Source organism: Pleurodeles waltl, chromosome 2_1 (assembly GCF_031143425.1).
Source record: "Pleurodeles waltl isolate 20211129_DDA chromosome 2_1, aPleWal1.hap1.20221129, whole genome shotgun sequence".
NCBI lineage: Eukaryota > Metazoa > Chordata > Amphibia > Caudata > Salamandridae > Pleurodeles > Pleurodeles waltl.
This window is the reverse complement of record NC_090438.1, coordinates 467432108-467456077: the sequence shown is the minus strand read 5'-3', so window position 1 is coordinate 467456077 and position 23970 is coordinate 467432108. Positions and strand designations below refer to the sequence as shown.

The 23970-nt window shown below is 45.9% G+C and overlaps 1 protein-coding gene across 2 annotated transcripts in view; it reads left to right on the top strand.

Annotated features, from left to right (window-relative positions):
* RAB9B (RAB9B, member RAS oncogene family) overlaps positions 1–23970 on the top strand; it is a 55937-nt gene that overhangs the window by 24481 nt on the left and 7486 nt on the right. The gene's annotated exons all lie outside the window — the stretch shown is intronic.

Below are 23970 nucleotides of genomic sequence, written 5' to 3'. Positions count from 1 at the left end.
GGCTATCTGAAGGCAAGATGTGAAGTCTCTGATATTATGTCAGTCTTTGCTCTTGGAGAAGTAACTAGAACAGTGCTTCTTAACCAATGGCCCGGAAACCCCTGGGAAGCCGTGAGTGCAAGAATTGTGGAATTATGTATGCAATTAGTGTGATAGTGTGTGTATCTCTTTACTCTTAACAGTAAATGTATACTATGCTTAACAAATTGTCAGTAAATAGTTTGTAATGATAAGGTGTTGGTTTACTTGCTCAGTTCCTACTGATAATGTGTTGGTTTACTTGCTCAGTTCCTACTGCGTTTATCTATCTTTATTGATGTGAAGTTTTAGTCTGTTTTTACATTTGTAATGGTTTTTCACTAACTGTTCCTTCTTTGTGCCCCATGTTTATTCCTTGGCAGTTGTCCATAATAGTGGTGATTTGTTCCTGGATCTTCTTTTTTGGTTTCCGATAACTTCAGAGAGATGGTTTTATATTTTGCTATGGTCTTAATATGGCGTTATTGTGCAAGCTGGTGGTGTAGCTATAGAGGACTGGGTTCTGGCAAGTTAATATTTTTGGATCTTGTTCTTCTTGTGTTCAGTGAAAAAAAGATCTAATTAAGTGTTACGAATGGTTTCTTTAGGCAGCAACTAGTGCCAACTGGCTTTGTTGGGTCAGAATACACCAGGGGCGAAGCCTAGAAGGATGCCCATGTAATTGCTTGTTTGCCTGTGATTGAGCCGCGTGTAGTGGAATTCCTGTGTGTAATTCTGATCCTCTAAATCATAAGTTCTGGTTGTGTATGTGTGTGTAGGTGGGGGGAGGTGTATCCTACACACACATTTTTAAGATGTAGGAACGTCAGACCCCAGGCTTAGTCCCCAACTCCCCACTCGACCCCCACCAACAGGCATAGGGGAGCATGCAATGATCTCCCTTGCTAGCCTGACCCCTTGTCTACCTCCTGCCACCACGCCTTGCCGTGTAAGGTTCTGGGTTATTTTCCACAGTCCTGGGCCATTCATCAGCAGGAGCAAGTCTGGTTGCAAGGACTCAAGATACCTCAAATGCAAGAGAATTTGTGGCAGCACGAAGTTGGCACTGTCTGGTCTAAACTTTATATTAGATTAGTCACATTTTCAAGACCAGCACATATTGGGACTCATCAGGAGTTCAGAACTTCCGATGGGGATGTTGCCGCCACACTGGCTACCTACCTGCTGGGCACATTAAACGTTTCCTGCTGGGCTGACGTGTGGAAACTGAGGTTTCTGCCCGCCAGCCTAGAGAAAAACAGGCAGCAGCATAGTCTCTGGCTTCTAATCAAGCCGGCGGCAATGCTGCTGCTGCAGGATGCACCAGCACCTTCACAATGTTGAACACTGAGATGGTGCTGGGAAGGGGGAACCCGGTACTGCCCTTGCCAAGTGCATGGGCAGGTCAGGGTTCCCCCTGTGGCCCCTTGCACCTGTTCTCCACCAGCCTTTTCTTGGCAATAAGACCACCATGAAAAGGCTGGCAGAGAACAAGGTCATAATCAGCAGGATGGCACTGCATGCAGCGCGGCCCTGGCTGATTGTGATCTCTGCCACCCCCAGGCCTTCGGGATCATGGATCCCGGCAGTGCTGGTGGTACCCTGGTGGTCTAGCCGCCTGGGTCTTAATGTGGCGGTCTTAAGACTGCCAGACTCGTAATGAGGGCCATAGTCTTACCTAAGTTGCCTACCATCTTTACTGCAATCATAGAAAGGTGCTTGATTTAGTACATCATTTTTCTGGTAATTTCTCGGATTGCCAAAATGACTTCTTCAGTTTTTCCTGGGAAAGGCTCTGTGACTTTGACCTCCTTTTGGTGACAACAAATCCTATTGCTTCTTTGAGTCTGCTGTCTCCCCATTTGCAAAGGATCTGCAGCTTTATAAAATACATTCTGTTGGCGTCCACACAATAGACTTCATCTATGTGGTTATTTTACAAAAATAACGTTCATCGAAGAAGTAAGACTCTGAATTATAAATTGTGAAAAGAGGAGTAAAATAATATACACTTTCTTTAGTACTGACAATGTCTCCCTGCTGTCATTCCAATAACTCTGCTAACAGTAAGCTTGGCAAAAAGGATGATGTTATAAAAAAATGTAACAAACTTGTGCTTGATCTAAAAACAAAAATTCCACTTTTAAGCATAAAGTATATGCATGTTATTTATGTCTGTTAAAAGCTCCATACATATACCATTTGGTAGGGTTAAGGTCACTTAAAGTGGTTGTTCAACTATAAATCATTAAAATATGTTTACTAGAGTTGAAATCAAATCAGGGTTTAGAAAGTGCATCTATTCACCCGTAATGGTCTCAAGGCGCTAAGGGGGATTGTCCTCTGAGTGTCAGTTGAAGAGTCAGGTTCTAAAGTCCTTCCGGAATTGAGGTAGCGATGATGACTGCCTAAGGTGCAGGGGCAGTGTGTTCCAGCTCTTTGCCGTGAGGTATACAAAGGATCTTCGACCAGCCAAAGTCTTCCATATGCAGAGAGGGGTTGCTAGTGCTTCTTGAGCGGAGCTGTCTGGTGGGGGAGTAGAAGGTGATGTGGTGGTTGAGGTAGGCTGGTCCTAGGTCGTGGAGAGCCTTGTAAGCATGGACGAGGAGCTTGAAGTTAATTCTTTTCTCGATAGGAAGCCAGTGGAGATCTCTTAGGTGACTGGAGCTATGTTCACGGCAGGGAATGTCTACGATGAGTCTGGCAGAGGCGTTTTGGATGTGCTGTAGTTTCTTCAGGTTCCTCTGGGTGGTACCAGCGTAGAGGGCGTTGCCATAGTCAAGTCTACTGGTAACCAGTACATGGGTTACGGTTTTGCGACAGTCCCTTGGAATCCATTTGTAGATCTTACGGAGAAGTCGGAGTGTGTTAAAGCAGAAGGATGCGACTGAATTGACTTAGTAGGCAATGGTGAGCGATGGGTCCAGGATGAAGCAGAGGTTGCGTGTGTGGTTCGTTGGGTTGGGAGGGGTGCTGAGGATCGATGGCCACCAGGAGTTGTCTCAGGCTGATGAGGATGGTCCCAGGATGAGGATCTCGGTCTTGTCAGAGTTGAGCTTGAGGCAGCTGTCCTTCATCAAGGCAATGACTGATTCCATCCTGCTGTGGAATCTTCTTGGTAGTAGTGGGGTTTTCAGTCAGTGAGATGATCAACTGGGTATCCTCGGCATAGGAGAAGATGTTCAGCCCATGCTCCCTGATGATGGATGCGAGCAGGGCCATGTAGTTGTTGAAGAGTGTGGGGCTCAGGGAGGAACCCTATGGAACGCCGCAACTGATCTCCGTAGGTTCTGACAGGTAAGTCGGGAGTCTGACTGTGTTCTGCCAGACAGGAAGGAGCGTATCCATTGTAGAGTTTTTCCACAATGCCATCTGCGTGGAGCCTGAAGCAGAGGGTGAGGTGTGAGACTGTGTCGAAGGCAGCCGATGGGTCCAGTAGGATGAGGCCTGCTGTATGGCTGCGGTCAAGGAGTGGGCGGATGTCATCTGTAGCGGCGAGGAGGGAGGTCACCGTCCTACAGTTATTCCTGAAGCCTGATTGGGAGGTGTCCAGGAGTTTTGTGCTTGCGGCTCTGAGCGTGTGGAGGTGGATGGTCAGTAGAGTGATGGTGAAATGGATGCAGTGATGGTCAGTCCAGTGAAATGTGGAGGTGTTGACAACAGTGAGGTTGTTGCTGGTGGAGGAAATGCGTTGAGCTTGTGTCCAGCGATGTGTGTTGGCGAGGTGACCAGTTGCTTTAGTCCTATTGTGACGAGGTTGTCGAGCAGGTAAGCGGTGTTGGTGGTGTTGCCGTTGTCAATGTGGTAGTTGAGGTCACCGAGGAGGAAGTAGTTTGAGGAGGTGAGAGCATGAAGAGAGATGATGTCGACGATGGAGTCGCTGTAGGCTGGACGGGGACTGGTTGGCACGTAAGGTTGACTTGGGTGTGACGTGTATTTGGAAATGGAGGTGCTCCTTGGTGGGGAGTGTTCTTCTGCATTGGTTGTGAAGCGGAGGGAGAATTTGTGTTCAATGACCAGGCCGCCACCTGCCCAAGAAGGCCCTTCTTTGCGGAGCAGATTGTAGCTGCTGGGTATGGGGATGACTATATCCGGTGCAGATCCCGGGTTTGTCTAAGTTTTAGTGAGAAAGGTGATGTCTGGGCTGGTGGAGTCCAGTAGGTCCCAGAGTTCTGTGGCATGTTTGTGGAGGGAATGAATATTGACGAGGATGCAACTGAGATTCTCTGGGTTGGTGTTCGATGGCTCAGTGGCTGGAGGGTCCGATGCTTGGTGTAGGGTGCAGTGGTAGTGAATGCAGGAAAGCAGTCCATGGGTGTCTCTGGGTGATGCGAGATGGCAGGAGGCAGATCATCCTATGTTCAGTTAGTGAAGTGTCTCCGCTCTGTAGTGATGGAAGGTTGGAGGACCAGGGTACGTGGCACTGGGCGAATGTCCAGTAGTCGACGGGTGCAGACGGGCTTGCCTTTGGCGCACCAGCTGCACGGGCACACAGCGGCCGCCATTAAGAAGGGGAAGGAGACAGGGAGTCCGGTCAGTTGGGAGGGCAAGAAAGTACTTCACAGGGAGGGAGGGAGAGGGTGACGGCACAGTGGCAGCGTTGGCGTGTGAAACGCAAGGAGAATGGAAGGCTGAAGGAGAGAGAAAGAGACAAAAAAGAAAAATTAAAAATGACAAAAAAATAAGCATAAGTAGTCAAAGAGACAACAAAATACTTACATACAGATGGCCACTAGGTCACCAGAGATTAGGTGCAGGCAGAACCCTGCTGGTGGAGGTGGGCCTCGAACTGACAGTCGGTTAGGCTCTCAGTTCAAAATATGGCAGCAGAGAAGAGCAAGCAAACACTGACCAGGAGGTCAGAGGAGCCGCCCTCTCAGTGCACAGCAGCTGCCATTAAGAAGGGAAGAGAGGCAGGAGGTCCAGTCAGCTGGTAGGCGAGAGGGCAGGAAAGGGCTTCACAGGGAGGGAGGGGGTGAGTCAGCAGCAGTGCAGGAAGCTGAAGGAGAGTGAAAGAGACAAGAATGAAAAGAAAGAAAAAATAAAAATGACAGAAAAATAAGCAGAATTAAACAGAGACAGCAAGATACTTACATACAGATTACCAATAGGCCACCAGGGATGAGGTGCAGGTGGGTGGAGGTTTGCCTCGAACTGAGAGTCAGGCAGGCTCTCATTTCGAAATGCAGCAGAGGCAGCAGCAACAGGTGGAGCTAGCAGAGGAGAGTGAGCAGATGCTGACCAGGAGGTCAGAGGAGTTGCCCTCTCAGTGCTCAGGAGCCACCGTTAACATGAGAGGGAGGTGGGGGATCCGGTCAGCTGGGAGAGCGGGAAAGCGATTCACAGAAGGGAAGGGGGCGGGGCAGGATAGGGGCGGGGAATGCAGGAAGAGTGAAAGACTGAAGGAGAGAGAAAGAGACAAGAAAGAAAGAAAAGAAAATATAAAAATGACAGAAAAATAAGCAGAAGTAAAAAAGAGACCGCAAGTTACTTAGATACAGAAGGTCTCTAAGCCACCAGGGATGAGGTACAGGCAGGAGCCTGTGGATGGAGGTGGGCCTGAAACTGAGTGTCAGGGAGGCTCTCAGTTCGGAACGTGGCAGAGGCAGCAGCAACAGGTGGAGCTGCGCAGAGGAGAGTGAGCAGACGCTGACCAGCAGTTTAGAAGAGTTGCCTTAGAGTCGAAGAACAGAAGCAAATTGTGCAATGAAGGCCGCTTTGCTCATGACTGCTGCCATTACAGAAGAGAAGTAGGCCTCATGACACCTCTGACCCAGTTGACCAGATCTGCAGTAAGTTTGTATGGTGGCTCTTATTGTGGCCATTTTGTAACCACAGTCTCTCTTGTCCAGACATATTAAGTGAGGGAGACCTATTAACTGTTGCAGCCCTCTTCCATTACAATTTCCAGACTTGCCTTTGAAGAGATTAAGGTCTTGGTTTGGTCCACACCCCCGGTCGAAATGAAAAGGGTAAAGATCTAGGATAAATGTTTGGGGTCTGCATGTGGGATGGAGACCATATAGCATAACATGCTCACTGACACAAATGACTGCACTCTATGATATCTTTTTCTGTATTAATGGTCAGGGGATTCATTCCCAAGTTGAAACTGCAATGGAATGTTCTAGTCTTATAATCTGGAAATGCTGGCATCATGCTGTTTGCTACTTGGACATTTGGCTAAGATCACCCCTGAGACTGCAGTCATAGGTGCTAATATTTACCATGTGTTGACAAACATTTGGATGTGGTTGAAGAACGCACTTAAAATGTATATGACGCTATTGAGACAGCTCTTCAGGACTAAAGTTTAACAGACTTTTAAAGTAGGACCTGAGATAGAATGGGTAGCTACAAGGATATAACACATTCTGACATTACTATCATGATAACTATGTTTGACAAGATTCATACTGCATGGCATCGTGCACTAGCTAGGTGTTATGCTCTACAAGTCTGAAACACATCTGGGGCTGCTTGGTTACGGCCTAGCAGTTCAAGCTGAAATGTCCCTTATAGACTGCGCCATGACTGATTTAGATGTCCTTTTGTCATTGATTGTAGTGGCACAGTGACTAAAGAAAGATGGGCAAGTATGGCTATCAATGAATAAGATTAATGGAAGCATTCCATTAATCATTTTAAGTTGTTTTTAAATTGATTTTCAGAATTTCTCTAAGAAAACTGCATCTGCTTTTTTTTTTTTTAGTCTTTGTAGTTCCTCCCTTGCTCTTGTGGTCTATACCCTTTTTGATTTAATTACAGTCAGTAACTTTATTTGTTATGTAAAATATTTCCTGTGAGTTCCTTCTCATAAGAGTGTTTAGACACAGTGGCTACAGCTCATTTTCCACCATTTCTCTTGTTATACCTGCAGTCTCAAATGTAGTTTTGGAGAGGTGAACGATTGGCTTACTTTACTGTTGCAGTTAATATAGCACTTGATTTTACATTAGATGATTATGGCGGCTTTGACTTATGAACTAGTATGTGCATTATATGCTCTTCCTTTGTTGTCATATGCCATCATAGTCAAGGTAATGGTGCGCTTTGGTAGTATCACATGGGCTGTGTGCAGACTTCACCAGGCCTTGTGCTCTCAGAAACATGAGCAACCCACTTGAAACCTCTATATAAGGAACCACCTTTAGTTAATCCACTTCAGGATAATCAAGATGAAGAATCATTGCTTATCTCAGTTAACATAGTAAATTTGGTAAAAATATTCAAGTTTCTAACATTGGGTAGATCTTAGGTTCCCTATTGGGTCCCTAGTATTGTCAAAAACTGTCTCCAGCACAGTGATAATTTTTTTTTTCAAACCATGGTACCACTTTATCTTGCAAACCATGGTAATAGCTGCCATCTAGTTGAGATTGCAAATTAACAAGGGTGGCCAGACACACCCGGGAGCATATACACTAGTCTCCCTTTTAGAAACCCATGTGAAAATATTTGCCTGTATGTTTAGGAGGCTGGCCTGGCTTATAGTGGGTACCAATGGTACTTACACCTTGTGCCAGGTTCAGTTATCCCGTATTAGTAGATTAGTAGCGTTCTAGCAGCTTAGGCTGATAGAGGTAGCTATAGCAGAGTAGTCAAGGCTGAACTAGGAGACATGCAAAGCTCCTACTATACAACTTATATCATATAGGTACTATACCATAAGAAAGACAATACTCAGGGTTACTAAAAATAAAGGTACTTTATTTTTAGTGACAATGTGCCAAAAATATCTCAGAGTATATACTCCCTTAGGAGGTAAGTAAAATACACAAAATATACACACAAACCAAAATCAGGTAAGTAAAACAGTCAGAAAGTAGTGCAACAACTGTAGGATACAATAGGATGCAATAGGCCTAGGGGCAACACAAACCATATACTAAGAAAGTGGAATGCAAACCATGAATGGACCCCTAGGCTAGTGTAGTGTGTAGAGGGTCATAGGGGGTGTAAGAAAACACTAAGGGTGTCCAAGATACCCCACCCCAAGACCCAGGAAAGTAGGAGTAAATTACTACTATTTCCCCAGAAACACACTAAAGTTGTGATGAGGGATTTTGCAAAGACCACAACAGACTGCAAAGTACTGAAGATGGATTCCTGGACCTGAGGTCCTGCAAAGGAAGGGGACTAAGTCCAAGAGTCGTGAAAGTGTCCACGGGGGGCAGGAGCCCACTAAACCCCAGATGAAGGTGCAAAATGGCTGCCTCCGAAAGGAAAAAGCTCAAGATTCTGCAACAACGAAAGGTGCTAGGAACGTCTCCTTTGTGCAGAAGATGTCCCACGGCGTGCTGGAGGATGCAGAGTTGTTTTCTTGGCAAAATTCTGCAAACAAGCCTAGCTAGCTGCAAGAGTGGCAGTTAGAGAAAAAGAGTGCTGCCTGGGCCCATGAAGGACCAGGATGTCGCCACTTGGGTGAGGAGACAGAGGGGGCCCTCAGCAAAGTAGGGAGACCACGCACAAGCAGGAAGCTCCCGCAGAAGTCCTTGAACATGGGTTCAAGAAGTCTGAATGCAGCGGTCGTCTCAACACTGCTACAGGAGGTCCCACGACACCGGAGACCAACTCAGGGAACTGAGCATCGCAAGACAAAGTGCTGGGGACCTAGGCTTGGCTGTGCATGCAGGATTTTGTGGTAATGTGCACAGAAGCCCTTGTCGCTGCAGTTCATGCGGTGCACAGGATTACTGTCTGGAGAGGGGAGGCAAGGACTCACCTCCTCCAAATTTGGACAGTTGGATCATTGGACACTCTGGTTCACTTGGGTCCACAACCTGTGTTCCAGGGGCCACGCTCGTCAGGAGGAGAAGGGTCCCAGAGTACCGGTGAAGTTGTAGATCGGTGACTGCTGAAGGAGGAAGATTCTGTCGACCCACAGGAGATTTTGTCATGCCTTCCAGTGCAGGATAAAGGCCGGCAGCCCCCAAAGCATGCACCAGAAAGGAAACAGTCCAGAAAGCCGGCAGGATTAGGCGCTACAATGTCGCTGGTAGTCTTCTTGCTACTTTGTTGCAGTTTTGCAGGCGTCCTGGAACAGTCAGCGGTTGATCCTTGGCAGAAGTCGAAGAGAGAGGAGCAGAGGAACTCTGGTGAATTCTTGCAAGTCATTATCTGAGGAAAAGCCCACGGGAGATACCCTAAATAGCCCTCAGAGGAGGATTGGCCACCTAGTCAGGTAAGTACTTATCAGGAGGGGTCTCTGACGTCACCTGCTGGCACTGGCCACTCGGAGGCCTCCAGAGTGCCCTCACACCTCTGGAAACAAGATGGCAGAGGTCTGGGACACTGGAGGAGCTCTGGGTACCACCCCTGGGATGGTGACCGACAGGGGAGTGGTCACTCCCCTTTCCTTTGTCCAGTTTCGTGCCAGAGCAGGGACTGGGGGTTCCCTAAACCGGTGTAGACTGGCTTATGCAAGGAGGGCACCATCTGTGCCCTTCAAAGCATTTCTAGAGGCTGGGAGAGGCTACCCCTCCCCAGCCTTTAACACCTATTTCCAAAGGGAGAAGGTGTAACACCCTATCTCAGAGGAAATTCTTTCTTCTGCCTTCCTGGGACCAGGCTGCCCAGACCCCACGAGGGCAGAACCCTGTCTGTGGGGTGGCAGCAGCGGTAGCTGCAGAGAAAACCCCAGAGAGCTGGTTTGGCAGTACCAGGGTTCCATAGTGGAGCCCCGGGGATGCATGGAATTGGCTCCCCAATACCGCATTTGGAATGGGGAGGACAATTCTATAATCTTAGACATGTTACATTGGGATCTCCTGGAACCCCAATACCCTGGGTACCTAGGTATCATATACTAGGGAACTATAAGGGTGTTCCAGTGTGCCAATTGAAATTGGTAAAAGTGGTCACTAGCCTATAGTGACAAATTTAAAGGCAAAGAGAGCATAAGCACTGAGGTTCTGACACATTCAGGCCACAAACTATGAGCACTGGGGTCCTGGCTAGCAGTATCCCAGTTAGACAGGCAAAAACAAACTTACATACATGTAAAAATGGGGGTAGCATCCCAGGCGAGATGGTACTTTCCTACAGTATGTTATCAGCTTGTTTAGTATTTTGGGTTTTGGAGAAACAGCTAAATAGTTTTGAAAACGCAGGGTTTCACTTGTGTGCGGGAACCTTTCACAAGCCCGTTGCATTTGGAGTTTTGCACAGATATGCACTGTAGAGTTCAATTGTTGGCTGAATGCCTGCTTAGGTGGGCGTCTGTGCAACCTTTGACACTGATAGAGAGCAAACATTATTAATCCCGTAGCTGACGGGTATTTTTCTTCCCACTGCTGTGCCCTTTTTTGGCTATTTGGGGTAGTTTGTGCTTGGGTCCCCATAACTTTTTGTCCACTTAAGCTATCCACGCCAAATGTGCGTCCTTTTTTACCAACATCCTGAGGATTGTAAAATACCAAGAGTTTGGGGGTTCCCCTGGAGGAGACCAAAAAATTAGCCATAATACAACTAAAATTTGTTTTTGTTTTTTTAAAAATGGGGAAAAAAGTGCTGCTGAATAAAGCATCTGTTTTTCCCCTGCAAATGGCATCAGCAAAGGGTCTGAGGTGCTAAAACCACCATCTCCCCAGCTTTCAGGAGCAGGCAGACTTGAATCAGAAACCTAATTTTCAACACAGTTTTGGAATTTTTCTGGGACGTACCCCACTTTTAATATTTTTTGTACTTTCAGCCTCCTTCCAGTTAGTGACAGAAATTAGTGTGAAATTAATGGTGGTTCTCAGACAGCTAAACATTTCTGAAAAGTAGACACAATTCAGATTTTTAGCAAGGGGCCTTTGGTGGAGATCCTTCAAGATTTTCCTACAGAAAGTAACAGTTGAATTAAAAAGAATTGAAATTGATTTGAAAAAAACAGCCCTTTCTGATTGTTTTCTTCTGTAACTTTTTCCAACTATGATAGATTTTTTAAAGCGATATACTGTTAGGGTTGCTGGACATGGGTTGTGGGGATATATAGGTCTTGTAGGTTCATCAAGAGCCCAAGGTACCCAGAGCCAGTAAATGAGCTGCACCTTGCAATAGGTTTTCATTGTATACCGGGTATATATCAATCCATTTAGTAAAATATAAAGAGTGAAAAATAGGTATTAAGGAAACCTATGTAAGTTCGAAATGGGCACAAGATACGGAGTTTAGGGCCACATGTACGTAGGTTCAGATTTGCGACTCGCAAATTGCGAGTCAAGGGACTCGCAATTTGCGAGTTGCAAATCCAAATGTAGGATTGTGTCCTTGACACTATTTGCGATTCGCAAGGGGGTCGAACATTCCCACCTCATGAATATTCATGAGGTAGGTCGCAATTTGCAACCGCCTTGGGAATGGCGGCCCTCACAGGAATGGTGGCCTGCTGGAGACAGCAGACCACCATGTCTGTGACTGCTTCTCTATACAGCAGCTTTTTCTTTTTGTAATGCAGCCCGTTTTCCTTAAAGGAAACGAGATGCATTCCAAAAACAAAAAATTTAACGTTTTCATTTCATTTTTAAAGAGCAGGCATTGGCCCATAGGACCACTGCCTGCTCTGAAATAATGTTTACAGTCACATTCACAACGGGGAAGGGGTCCCATGGGGAACCCTTTTGCGAATGGGTTAGCACCCATTTGAAATGGGTGCAAACTGCGATTGTTTTGCGACCGCCTTCACGGTCACAAAACAATCTTACATTGCACTGCGAGTCACAATTAGGAAGGGAACACCCCTTCCTAATTGCAAGTCAGAAACCCATTTTGCGATTCGGTAACCAGGTTACCGAATTGCAAAACGGGATTAGTGCATCACGATGTGCCTTTTGTATGTCGCAAACAGCCAAATTTGCTGTTTGCGACTTGCAAAAAGCTTAGTACATGTGGCCCTTAGAAACTGTGGTTATTTGCGCATCTCTGAATTCGGGGGTCACCACTGTCTTACATTTGGAAGGCAAAAATGTAGAAAAAGACAATTGGCAAAAACACTTGTTCTTCTGTTCTGTATTTCCCCAAGTCTCCCGATTAAAAATCGTACCTCACTTGTGTCGGTAGGCCTAGTGCTCGTGACAGGAAATGCCCCAAAACCCGACGTGGACACATTACATTTTTCCATGAAAAAATAATGGTTTTTTTGCACAGTGCCTAGCTGTGGATTTTGGGCTGTAGCTCAGTCAGCACGTAGGGAAACCTTCCAAACCTATACATTTTTGGAAAGTAGATACCTAGGGGAATCCAGGATGGGGTGACTTGTGGGCTCTCACTGGATTCTGTCACTCAGAGTCCTTTGCAAACCTCAAAATGTGGCTAAAAAAACTCTTTCCTCAAATTTCAGCGATGGAAAGTTCTGGAATCTGAGGTAGCCACAAATTTCCTTCCACTCAGCATTTCCTCAAGTCTCCTGATAAAAATGGTACCTCACTTGTGTGCGCAGGCCTAGAGCGATGGTCAGGAATGGATCACACAACGGTCAATGTTAGTCTTTACATGAAGCCAACTGTTGACCCTGGGGTGATCCATTCCTGACGCACGCACTAGGCACATGCACTCAAGTGGGGTAGCGTTTTTATCAGGACAGTTAGGGAAACACTCTGTGGTTGGAATTTGGTGGATCCAAGCATATCCCTGTAGTTTGTGTGACAGAAATGCAAGAAAAAAAAATAGATGTTTATATTCAACATTTCACATTTGCGGGGTATTCTGGGTAAGAAAACTGATGTGTGCAACAGTAAAGGCCAGTCACCTTGCCTTCGCTTCTACCCTCAATCAGCATTTCTCAGAAGACACAGAAAAAAACAGAAAAGACACACTATTACGTCACCTTGCCACATACCCATCCTCACAGTCTTTAGCACCTGTGTTGCCCAGTATGACAATCATTTTTTATACTTCCACTCCCATGACCTCCTCCTTGAATTCCCTCACTACCACCCAGCAAAAGTGCCCTTTATCTCTCCATGGCCCCCTTGCACCTACATTTGATTTGTATTATAGTGCTGGTAATGGCTGGCTTTACTAATCCACTCAGCTATTCACATAAAATTCAGATTTGATCTTTGCAGCAAGCATATAAAACTTCTGCGCTACTTTATGGCATCAAAACTGCGACTAGACAAAAGTCCGATCCTTCTCTAGCAGAAACATAATCACAGGAGTTAGCTTAACTTTTTTATTGCTGCCTAAAAGCTACGGTTGAAATGTGTCAGTTGGAGTATGTGCATTGCTTTGTAGACGCGTGTGCTGCAAGACAACTGGTGGCAAATATATATGGAGAGAGTGCCTCTCTCTCTCCTTATGTATATGTAAAGAGATCACTTTTATATGTGTGTGTGTGGTTTCCCTGGTGGCTGGTCGTAGGGAAACCACATATTAATTGACAAAAGTGATCTCGCTATATATTTATAATGGAGAGATTTTTTTTCTCTCCCCTATAGTCTCTCTCTCTAGCTATATATTATCTGTTAAAAAACAAATTGCCCCCATAGGGGGTCAGCCCTGCTCACGAGCGACCCCCTGTCAGTTTCATTTAAAAAAAAAAAAATTGTTGGTGAGGCCCTTTCGGGCCCGTGTTCCCCCACCGGAATAGAAAGCGGCCTTAACTGCTGCTTCCTGCTCCAGAGGGGAAAACAAACGGTGATGCTGATGTCACAGAGGGGCGGGTGGGGAGCAGGGGAGACATGAAAGCAATTCTGTGTCTCCTAAGGAACTTTTAAATTTTAAAAAAATCAACGCACCAGAGGATCTTTAAAACCTCTCCCTGGCGTCGGCCACTGGCCGTGACCCGCACCAGGGTGGGTGTGCGTGCATTCCTAGTGGCTGAAGCGCGCAGCTATAGGGTTAATAAAAATTGGTAACTAAATTGAAATGTTTAATGTGTACTAAAAGGCCTAAAAAGAGAAACGTGTGTTAGAGAAATAAAACGTACAGGTTTGAAAATGTGGCTGACATGGTGCCAGCCACCACGAGTTCAATGAGAAATAGAAACGGACTGTGAAAATGTATTTTGATTAATTATAACTATAGCTAGTGACAAAACGTGAATAATATTAACATACTACAAATCTAATGGTTTGAAATTATTAGAAATGTTTTGTTCTTCATGTATTAGCATTAGTAGAATAGGCCTACTCTTTAGTATTTTTCTAAAAGCACAGCGTTAAAATGTTATGCTGATTTTAGTGAAATGCTTTTGTAAACATTGTTTAATAAAGCTCACAGTGGAAAGCTACTGCTTTCTCTATCCTGCTTGTACTGTTCTTCCTTATGATAAATGTTGCAAATTTTAACAATGAGCCTTAGTTTTTGAAAGGAAACAATGTTATCTAAATGTTGTGTTCTCCGCTGCTGTTTTTAAAAATGTAGTTGTTACATGGAAACTGCCAACCGGAGAGGAGCGTAAGAATAATGAAGAAAGATACAACTGAAGCCCAGATTACATTTTATTGGCTGCACACTTACCCACCTTATTGTCTTGTCCAATAGAAGCTATGCTAGTGATGTTTTGAGACTTTAATTTAGCAAAGCTTTAGGTGATGTAAGTCAGATTCCTCTCAGTTCCAGAGGCAGTTACTGTTTAGCTTTCTTTCAGTTTAGTTTTCCATTCAACTCTTTGCAGTTCAGTTTAGATTCTGTTCAGCTCTTGCCAGTGTCAGTTCTGTGCAGCTCTTCTATCCAGCTACTTATGATTTTAGCAGTTCAGTTGCAACAGGCCCAGGATTACTGAACTGTTGCCCCTTTCTGTGTTCCTGATGCTGGTCTCTGAAGACCTGCTGTTCCTGGGCTCCGCTGATTTAGGCTCTGCAATAACCAATGTGCATTTGTTTTTCCTTTGCAGGATTTCCCCTTTAGAAATCCAACCCCGTATTTTTCGTTAGCACCATAGTTAGATATTTTTCCAAATTACATTTTTGTCTTATTTTTCATTTTTGTATGTGCAAAGCCCAGCCCACACATGCTTTGCAAATTAGAATTTGGCAGTTAGGATGTCTGATCCAACAATTAATTTGATTGTTTATTAATTGATTGTGATTTATTCAATTGCACAACTAAATTAAGTTTGCTGCTATTTTCATAATAATTTTGGTAGTATTCTGCATAATTCTTTTAGAGTGTTTTTAATGGTAATTGATCTCATTAGGCTGAGATTCTTCAGAGAATTTGGAGAGCCTGTGTTGTTTCTGTATTGTTACCCTTTGGTTTTGTACATCATTTTTGTGACCTTAGTATTGTCAATTTAAGGGCAATAAATGTTTAAACTTTACTAAATTGGTGTGGTGATTCATGGCCACATAGGTCACGGTGTGTATAAATACTGACTCATTATTGTTTATTTTGATTGTATTGGTTTTCATTGTTGATTTGATCATCTCATTACTCCTGTGTGAGTCAAAAGATTTGAGTAGACCTCTAAGGGTAGTCACTTCCCTAATACGTTTCACCTTAGCCCAGGTGTCTTCAAACAGGGGGACGGGCCCCCCTGGTGGGGGTATCAAGGATTCCCAGGCGGGGCGCCAGGCTCTGACCAAAAGAAGTATTACACAGATAACAGTGTTTTGTTTTAAGCAGAGACATGTTACTGCACTAATAAAAAGGTAACATTACTTAACTGCAATGTTTAAATACGTCTAGACATATTTAAACATTGCCATCTTTATAAAATAACTGGAAAAATTCTGATGGGGGGCCCAATGATTTTTATTTTTCAACTGGGGGGGGGGGGCGGGGGGTGGCATTAAAAAGTTTGGAGACCACTTCCTCAGCCTAATATTAAGAGGTCACATGCCCACAACACCAGTGAACGTTTTCGTTTGTGGGGGAAAAACTACGATCATTGTGAATACCGTCAGTCATCGTGAGCCTGATACAGTGAGTATGCTGGCCTTCCCTATTGTTATCCCTAATTTTGGTTATCCTCCCATCTGCTTTCAAAGCAGTCAGAGGTTTTCCTCTGAGGTTCTCACTATTATGTAAATGTTCTGCTCTGTGCCCTGATTAAGTTATCTTTGGATGCACCCCACTAGGTCTCCAAAAGCAAAATGATGTTTTTTGCATGTATTGTTGACTAATGCTCTGATAATAAACACCCAAAACACCCAGATTTTGGTGTTTGGAAGGATAGGGGATTTCTGCTTTCTGGTAACCCATGGTGTAGTAGAACCCAGGAATACTGTTAGCAATGTGTGTTCTTCATAAGAAGCACATTGGGAAATTGTGAATCATGAGGCTCTAGCAACTATGAGAGTTATTGCATATTTTTCATACTTTTGAGTTATCACTTAAAATTCCAATATCCCCTTTGTCACAGCTCAAGGGCATTGCCCCATACCACCTCTTTTGTCTATGGAGCACCTTTAGTATATAATATTGGCCTTTATACAAAAATTAAATTATTTATTATTGAGATTCTCATTTGGAGTAGAGTTTGTTGTTTGAAATGATTCAACATCACATGGGTACAGATTCAGCCTCCGAAGAGATAGAAAGTATTACATAAGTAGATCCATAGGAACCCTTGTTGTGTGTACTGCATGTACGCATCTCAGCAGCATCCTTTGTGCACTCAGTACTTCCCAGGGTGGCAATTTTCATGACTGCAGTTTATTCAGCTTGTTTGTCTTAATATAGGAGTATAAAAATTTTGCAGACATAATATCAACTAACAAAATATTTTTAGGTAAGTATATGTTGATCAGCATATATTTACTTTTTTAAGTCAACCCATACATATGGAAAATATATATTGTCACAAATTTGCCTTTAGTGGTGTGTGCAGATGGCTGTTGCCTTTCATTTACCCCTTTGCCAAAAGGATGGCCAAATATTGAAGGGAATTCTTTTTCTTTTTTTTCTTTTTTTTTTATAAACCAATTTTATTGATTTTTGAAGATAAAGAGAAAAACACCACAGGGTAAGAAACATGAATCGACAATGACACTGAGGTTTGTTACATGCAAGTAGTCATGCATTTTGACAAGTACCCCAACAAGATATAATTTGTCCATGCCGGCCACTCTCAAGTCTCTTGTGTCCTTGGAAGTTCATGCTAGGGGACCCAGCCACTTCCCCCACACTTTTATATATTTGCACGGGCATCCTCTCGCCTCATAAACTGACTTTTCTTGATTAGCGCACCAGTCAACCCTGTGCCTCCACTTCAGAAGGGACGGTGTACTGGGGGAGTTCCATTGAACTGCAATGTCCCATTTTGCTACCATCAGCGCAGTATCCACAAACGCTCTCTCCGCCCTCAAGCCCCCCACACTCTCCATCACTCCCAATAAAACCAGTGTCGGAGACAGCTGCCGGCCCCATCTCCGCATGCAATTCTGGAAATATCATTTGCCAGTATAGCACAATTTATGGACATATCATATGAAAGAAATCTGCAGTTCCCCCCATGCATCGGGGACAGTGGTGGGAGGGTTGGAGACCCGCCTGATACAGTCATGCTGGAAAGAGGTATGCCCCATACAGGAAGTACGGTTGTATCAGTTTCAGTCTAGGTGATATGGTTATCAACCTGGGCGCCATTAAAGCGTCTCACCAGTCTGCTTCCTCTAGGAGACCCAGACAACCCTCCCAACGGGTCCGAAGATGGTCCAAGTCACCCGGAGTATTATTCATTAGCATTCTATAGAGCTGGGAAATTCCCACCTTCCTCAGAGTTCCCACCAGCACCTAGGCCTCTAATGGGCTATATTATGGTAGTGTGTCATCATGCCTTATTTGTATGTGAAGGGCATGTCGGAGCTGGAGGTATCTATAAAACTGTGTGGGCAAGCTGTTGGGTAACCTGTAAGTTCTGAAAGTATCTCATAGTACCCCCCCTTCCACAGATCACCCAGCAGTGATAGGCCCAGCAGGTCCCACTTCCCAAACCTAGGCAAGACCGTCGATTCCTTCTGCCAGGCACCATGCCATAGGGGTGTTTGCTGGGTTATTACACTCTCCCAACGCTTATGCCGCAAAGCTGCCCACCAGGCGAGAGAGACCACTCTGGTCACTGGTTCTAGATCACAAGGGAGTGGAGATCCGTAAAGAAGAGCTAGTATCTTAGGAAAGCTCAAGGCTGTCAGTTCAGCCTGAAAAGCCAGGTCTGCCCGGCCCCTGTTAAACCAGTCGTGAATGACCAGCAGTTGTGTTGCCAAGTAATGCAGGTGTAGGTTGACCATGCCCATCCCACCTTCGTATGTACACCTCTGACAGTACTGTAGCACAATGCGGTGTCTCATGCCACGCCAAAAAAGGAAGGTGACGCTCAGTCCAGGACCCGGAACCACGTGCCAGGGATTGGAAGTGGAAAGTTCTGAAGAGCATACTAGAACCATGGTAAAATCATAATTTTATAAAGGCCCACACGCGCTAAAACATTTATTGGCAGGGATTGCAACCTCACCAAGTCTGCCTTTGCCCTTGACATCAGCGGGGTCGTGTTCAGGGTCCATGTCAGTTCAGGGAGGAGAGTCACCCAGACACCCAAATATTTAAAGCACATTCGCCGGATGGGAACCTGATCTTGCCAATCGTAACAGTCACGAGAGGGAGCCTGTGCCACCAGCACCGACTTAGCTGGGTTCATACACAAACCTGATGCCTCCTGAAAGCAGTACAGCAAATGAAGGCTCCACGGGCCGGTTTCACTGGGGTGTGCCATGTGTAACAAAACATCATCAGCGTACAACGCCACGCGATCCTCGCAAGTATGATCCCATCTCCACCCGTGATGTAGTGGGTCCATCCTAAACTGGCGAGCTAAGGGTTTGACTGCTAGAGAAAATAACAGTGGAGATAAAGGACAGCCCTGATGTGTCCCCCGACAAATGGAAAAGGCGGAAGATAGCCTGGGCTTCACCCGAACCCAGGCTATTGGATTGCTGTACAGCGCTTGGACCATCAGGCGAAATCTTGGCCCCAGGTCTGCCCGGATTAGCACTAAGTGCAAGTAGTCCCAATTCACTGTGTCAAAGGCTTTTTCGAAATCAATAAAAAGGTGTTCTAAGTCCGATGGAATGCAGTGACGTTGAGCCACTGCTACATGGAGACGACGTATACAGTGACGCATACTCTGGTTGGTCGTAAAGCTGCATTTGTCGGGGTGAATGAGAAGTGGGAGGAGCCGCTTGAAGCGGGTCTCAAGAATTTTGGCATAGATCTTTGTTTCATTATTAATAAGTGAAATTGGTCTGCGCAAGACCTGATCGGCGGCTGTGTCTTAGGGATCACCGCTATGGTGGCCGTGTCCATTCCATCTGGGAAAGAACCAACTTGGGCCACCTCATCAGAGAGGGCCTGTATTGGCTGCGTTAACCCCTCTCTAAACATTTTGTAGAATTGCAGTGGGAACCCATCAGGTCCAGGAGTTTTCCCCGCCCCCCAGTGCCAGAATTGCTTCATGTATTTCATCCCCCGTTACAGGTTCATCAAGGATGTCTGTCTGTTTGCGACAGCTCTGGGAATGGAACATTGTTTACGAATTGTTGGGTGTGCTCTGGGATAATCGTCAAGGAAGCTTTGTATAAGTCTCTGTAATAAGAGGCAAAAGTGTCTGGTACCTCTTGCAGCTTAGTGACCACCTTCCCCTGTGTTGCTAACTTCGGGGATAGTTCCAGATGAGTGATGATGTGATACCAACCAAGTAATTTCCTGTTTTTGTCTCCCGACCCATATACACGGGTGGTGGAAGCAAGCCATAAGTACTTTGCTGCTTCCAGAGAGAGGGCTTGTATCTCCTCCCATAGGAGCATGAGTTGCCGATTCAGCCCTTAGTGTGCTGTGTGGACTGCCTGGCCTCCAGACGTAGAGCTCTAGCTTCCAAACTAGAAATGTGAAGCTTCTGGGTGCGGGCCAATCGCTTAGCAGCCCCCCCACCACTGCCTTACACACTGACCATAGGGTGCCCTCTCTGGGGTTCAAACTCGTGTTTAGGGAGAAATACTCCTGAATAACTGCCTGCAATTGTTGGGTAAAGGGTTTTTGTTGTAAGTACCTTGTGTTCAGTTACTACATAGGGTAGTAATTCGACAAAGCGGACCCTAGTATGAGTCACACCGGAGCATTATCAGAGATTCCTCTAGAAAGGATCTCAATGTGTGTAAGTTGGCTGCAATCTGTAGCCGGCAACAGAATGAGGTCTATTCTAGATTGCATTCGGTGTGCTGCCGAGGTGTGTGTAAACCAAGCTTGTCATGGATGCCAAATTCTTCACGCATCACATACCCCCAAGCATGCCATCCTGTTCATCAGGATGGAGGTCATTGCATGAACTGTGGTGCATTGGGGATCCCAACGTGTCCCACAGTGGATCTGGGACCGCATTAAAGTCTCCATCGGAGGCAGATACATGAGTATTTTGGCACGGTCATTTAAAACGGTGCACAGGGAGTTCGGTGGGACGTATACACATGACATTAAGTGTGAGCCCCTCAATATGCACAACAGGACCAGGAACCGCCCCTGGGGATCCCACCGTCCTTTTGTGATTGTCATGGGGAAGGATCGGCGTAGCACCACCGCCACCCCTCTTGATCCCCGAACAAACCTGGCATGATAAACTCTGTCAAAGCCTCTACGCCTTAGAAAAGGACAGTGATCCCCTAGCTGGTGGGTCTCCTGAAGCAGGAGCAAATCAGGTTGGTGGTGGTGGGCATATCTGAGGATGGCTGAGCGCTTGATCTTATCCAAAAGTCCGTTGACATTCTACGAGATAACCGGTATTGGTCCTACCATTTATGTGTGCATGGGTCGATATACCGTTGCAGTCGGGGGCCACACCACCAGTCCCACCAGTTGAACAAGTGGGACTGTTACCTCCATGTCCACCAGGGCATTCTTATAACCAAGGTGTGAGTCTAGAACCCTGTGTGTTTGTGGTAAGAGAAAAGTAAGTAACAACTCCTAACAGCAATAACATGAGCTGCTCAGTGACAGTCTTACCCTTAAGCCCCCCCAACTCCCACCCCACCCCACCCCAAACGTCCCCCCAGAAGCATCTTTTGCCCTTAGAAAACATTGAACTCCTGAAGATTTTAACCCAAACTTAAGCTAAACAGTTGTGGTGACCCCTCCATAAAGCTAGATGTATTGATCATATTCATTATACAGTTACATAACAAGAATTGAAGACAGGAGCTGATCTGGTTTTGCCCTCCCCCATTCCTCCCAGTCATTCAGAGCTTTGGACTCTGGGACAGGTCATAGTCACTGGGGGGGGTCCCCCGGGAGCAACCCCTCTGCTGCTGGCACCATCACTGCTCCCCAAGCCTTGACCGTGCCCCTTGCTCCATGGGGGGTTGGATCAGCAGATCCCCCCCCCCACAGCCGCCACACAGGAGAGCCAGGTCGGGACCGTGGCCGCCCCCTGCGCCTCCCAGACCTAGTACGGTGTCGCTGGCTCTACAGCCACGAGGGTAGGTGCTCCAAGTCTGGTGCAGGCCGCCCCCGTTGATGGCTGCCCTTAGACGTTGTCAGCGGAATTTCCTTGGTCAGCCATGTCCAGGCTGCCGCAGGAGACTCGATAAAATGGGTTTTGTTGGCGTGTATTACTCTGAGGTGAGCCGGGAAAAGATGGCGGTATGGTACTTCCATTGCCCTCAGTTTCTGCTTTACTTCTGCGTAAGAGCGGCATTGCTGTTGAATCTCTCTGGTATGATCCAGGAACACTAGAACCTTTGCTCCATTGCACGCAGTTCACCCTGGGGGCGGGCCGCCTGCAACACCACTTCTCTGTCTTTATAATTGAAAAATGTAAGTATTATAGGTCTCGGCAGCTATCCCGGAGGGGGCCTGGTCAGGAGCATTCTATGAGCCCGTTCTGTAGCAAAGCAAGGTGTGAGGCAGTTCAGTGGCACCCAAGATTTAACCAGTCCTCTAGATAGGAGGCAAGGGAAGGAAGTCTTTGTGTTTTCAGGGACGTCAAATATGCAAATGTTTTTGCACCATGATCGATTTTTAGCGTTCTCTGTTCTGCAGTGTAATTCAGATGATCGGACAAGAAGCTGGGCGACCAGCTTTTTAAGTGTATTAATTTAGTCTTCCACGTTGGACAGTTTGGATTCCGCCTCCATAATCCTTGCTGTAGCATTGCGCAGATCCTGATGTACCAGAGCCACGTCTACTCTTACTGCCCCGATTTTTGTCTCTACTGCCTTTTGGGAAGAGTGTGCACACCCCCGAAGCACCTGGGGACCGCAAGATGCCCCAGAGCCTCCGCCGGGCAGCCGGCCCCTCTCCTCTCTGCCGCCGGGGCACACGGACAGGAACCTCCTCTGCACTCCAGGGCTGCCGCACCCAGTCGATCTTGACCGCAGTGCACTCGTGAGCTGCTGCTGCGGGGGGCCCTGCTCTCGCAGCACCAACCGCCCTAAGCCCCAACTAGGCCCCTGAATCCCCGTCTAATCGGCCAGGCGATGTCTCTTTGCGTGCGCGACCCCAAACCAGGTCGCATCTAGGCCTCGAGGCAGCCGTGGGTGGTAAGACGCCCCGGCCGGTCACCTCAGCATTCCGCTGCTGTCCCTCTCATCACATCGTACAGCCCGGCTTCATACGTCCCCAATAGCGAGGGACAGCACCTCAATCTGCCGAGGAGATGGCGCCCACCATTTTGGGTGATAGCGCCTCCGTCCTCTGGGTCCACCTTGTGTGGGGTCCGCTCAAAAACTGCCATAGGGATGGTGGTTTTTAGGGCTTAAACGAGGGCGGATGACGGAGGGGTCGGGAGCACTTCTAAAGTGCGACTGCCATCTGGACGCCTTGGCCACGCCCCTCATCAAAGGGAATTCTTATTTGGCATTTAGTACGTTAGAATTTCTTCTAGAGTTATGAACAAGCCAAATACATGAACATTATTATGGGAGTTGTTTACGCTAAACTCAGATGTGCAATTATAATGTGAGTTTTTTTATACTGCACTTAAAACAACATTGTTGCAGATTCTAAGCATTATAAATAAAACAAAAAGGTACTATTGCCAAGTTAGTAATCTTAAGAAAGGGAAACAACATCATTTGGCCCTCCAATATATGAAATGACGACCTAGTTGCACAGCTGCTGGTACTTTTCTCAGTGAGAAATTTGTTTCATGTTCCGGAAGGAATCCCTAGGAGTTTTTTTATACTGCACTTAAAACAACATTGTTGCAGATTCTAAGCATTATAAATAAAGCAAAAGTTACTATTCCCAAGTTAGTAATCTTAAGAAAGGGAAACAACATCATTTGGCCCTCCAATATCTGAAATGATGACCTAGTTGTGCAGCTGTTGGTACTTTTCTCAGTGAGAAATTTGTTTCATGTTCCGGAAGGAACCCCCAGGAATGATAGGCAAAATGGTTAAGTCAAAGAAAATGCTATGGAAAGAAACTGGTTTTCTTGGGTAGAGAACGAGAATGATAAAGCTTAGGACCTGTGCATGTAGGCAAATGTGTATCCAAGCATGAAACCTTATTGATATTTTATGCTTCAAATAGTAAACAGCAGTTGTGGAGTGAAATTGCAGTAATGGGAAAGAGGTGGCACCTCACGCTCCTGAAAGGATGTGGCCAGTAAGTATATCTGAGTGCAAGAGATGGCTCCAATTGTATAGTCTTTTCGAAATCCTGGGAGCTAGGTTGAGAAAGGAGGGCATGGAGGAATGCAGAGAGGATATATAAAGGCTGTGTACAATGGAAATGTTAGACCTTGCAGATGTATTTTGTAATTATCTAGGAAAAATAATGTACGCTACTAGCTTTGATGCTAAAACAATGACGGTGTGTTTTTGTGTGTCCCTGGGTTGCACCTGCATTCACCTTTGAGTGAATAATCGAATCAGCCATAGGACCATGCAGGATTGGGATGGGGTGCAGACAGATCTAAGTGAGAATTTCAGGGAACCTTTCTGCAAAGTTGATGAAAAACATTGAACTAATAATAGGAAAAGCCAAAGATTGTGTGGTGTTTGTTATTTTGTTTTATTTTGTGGGTCGATG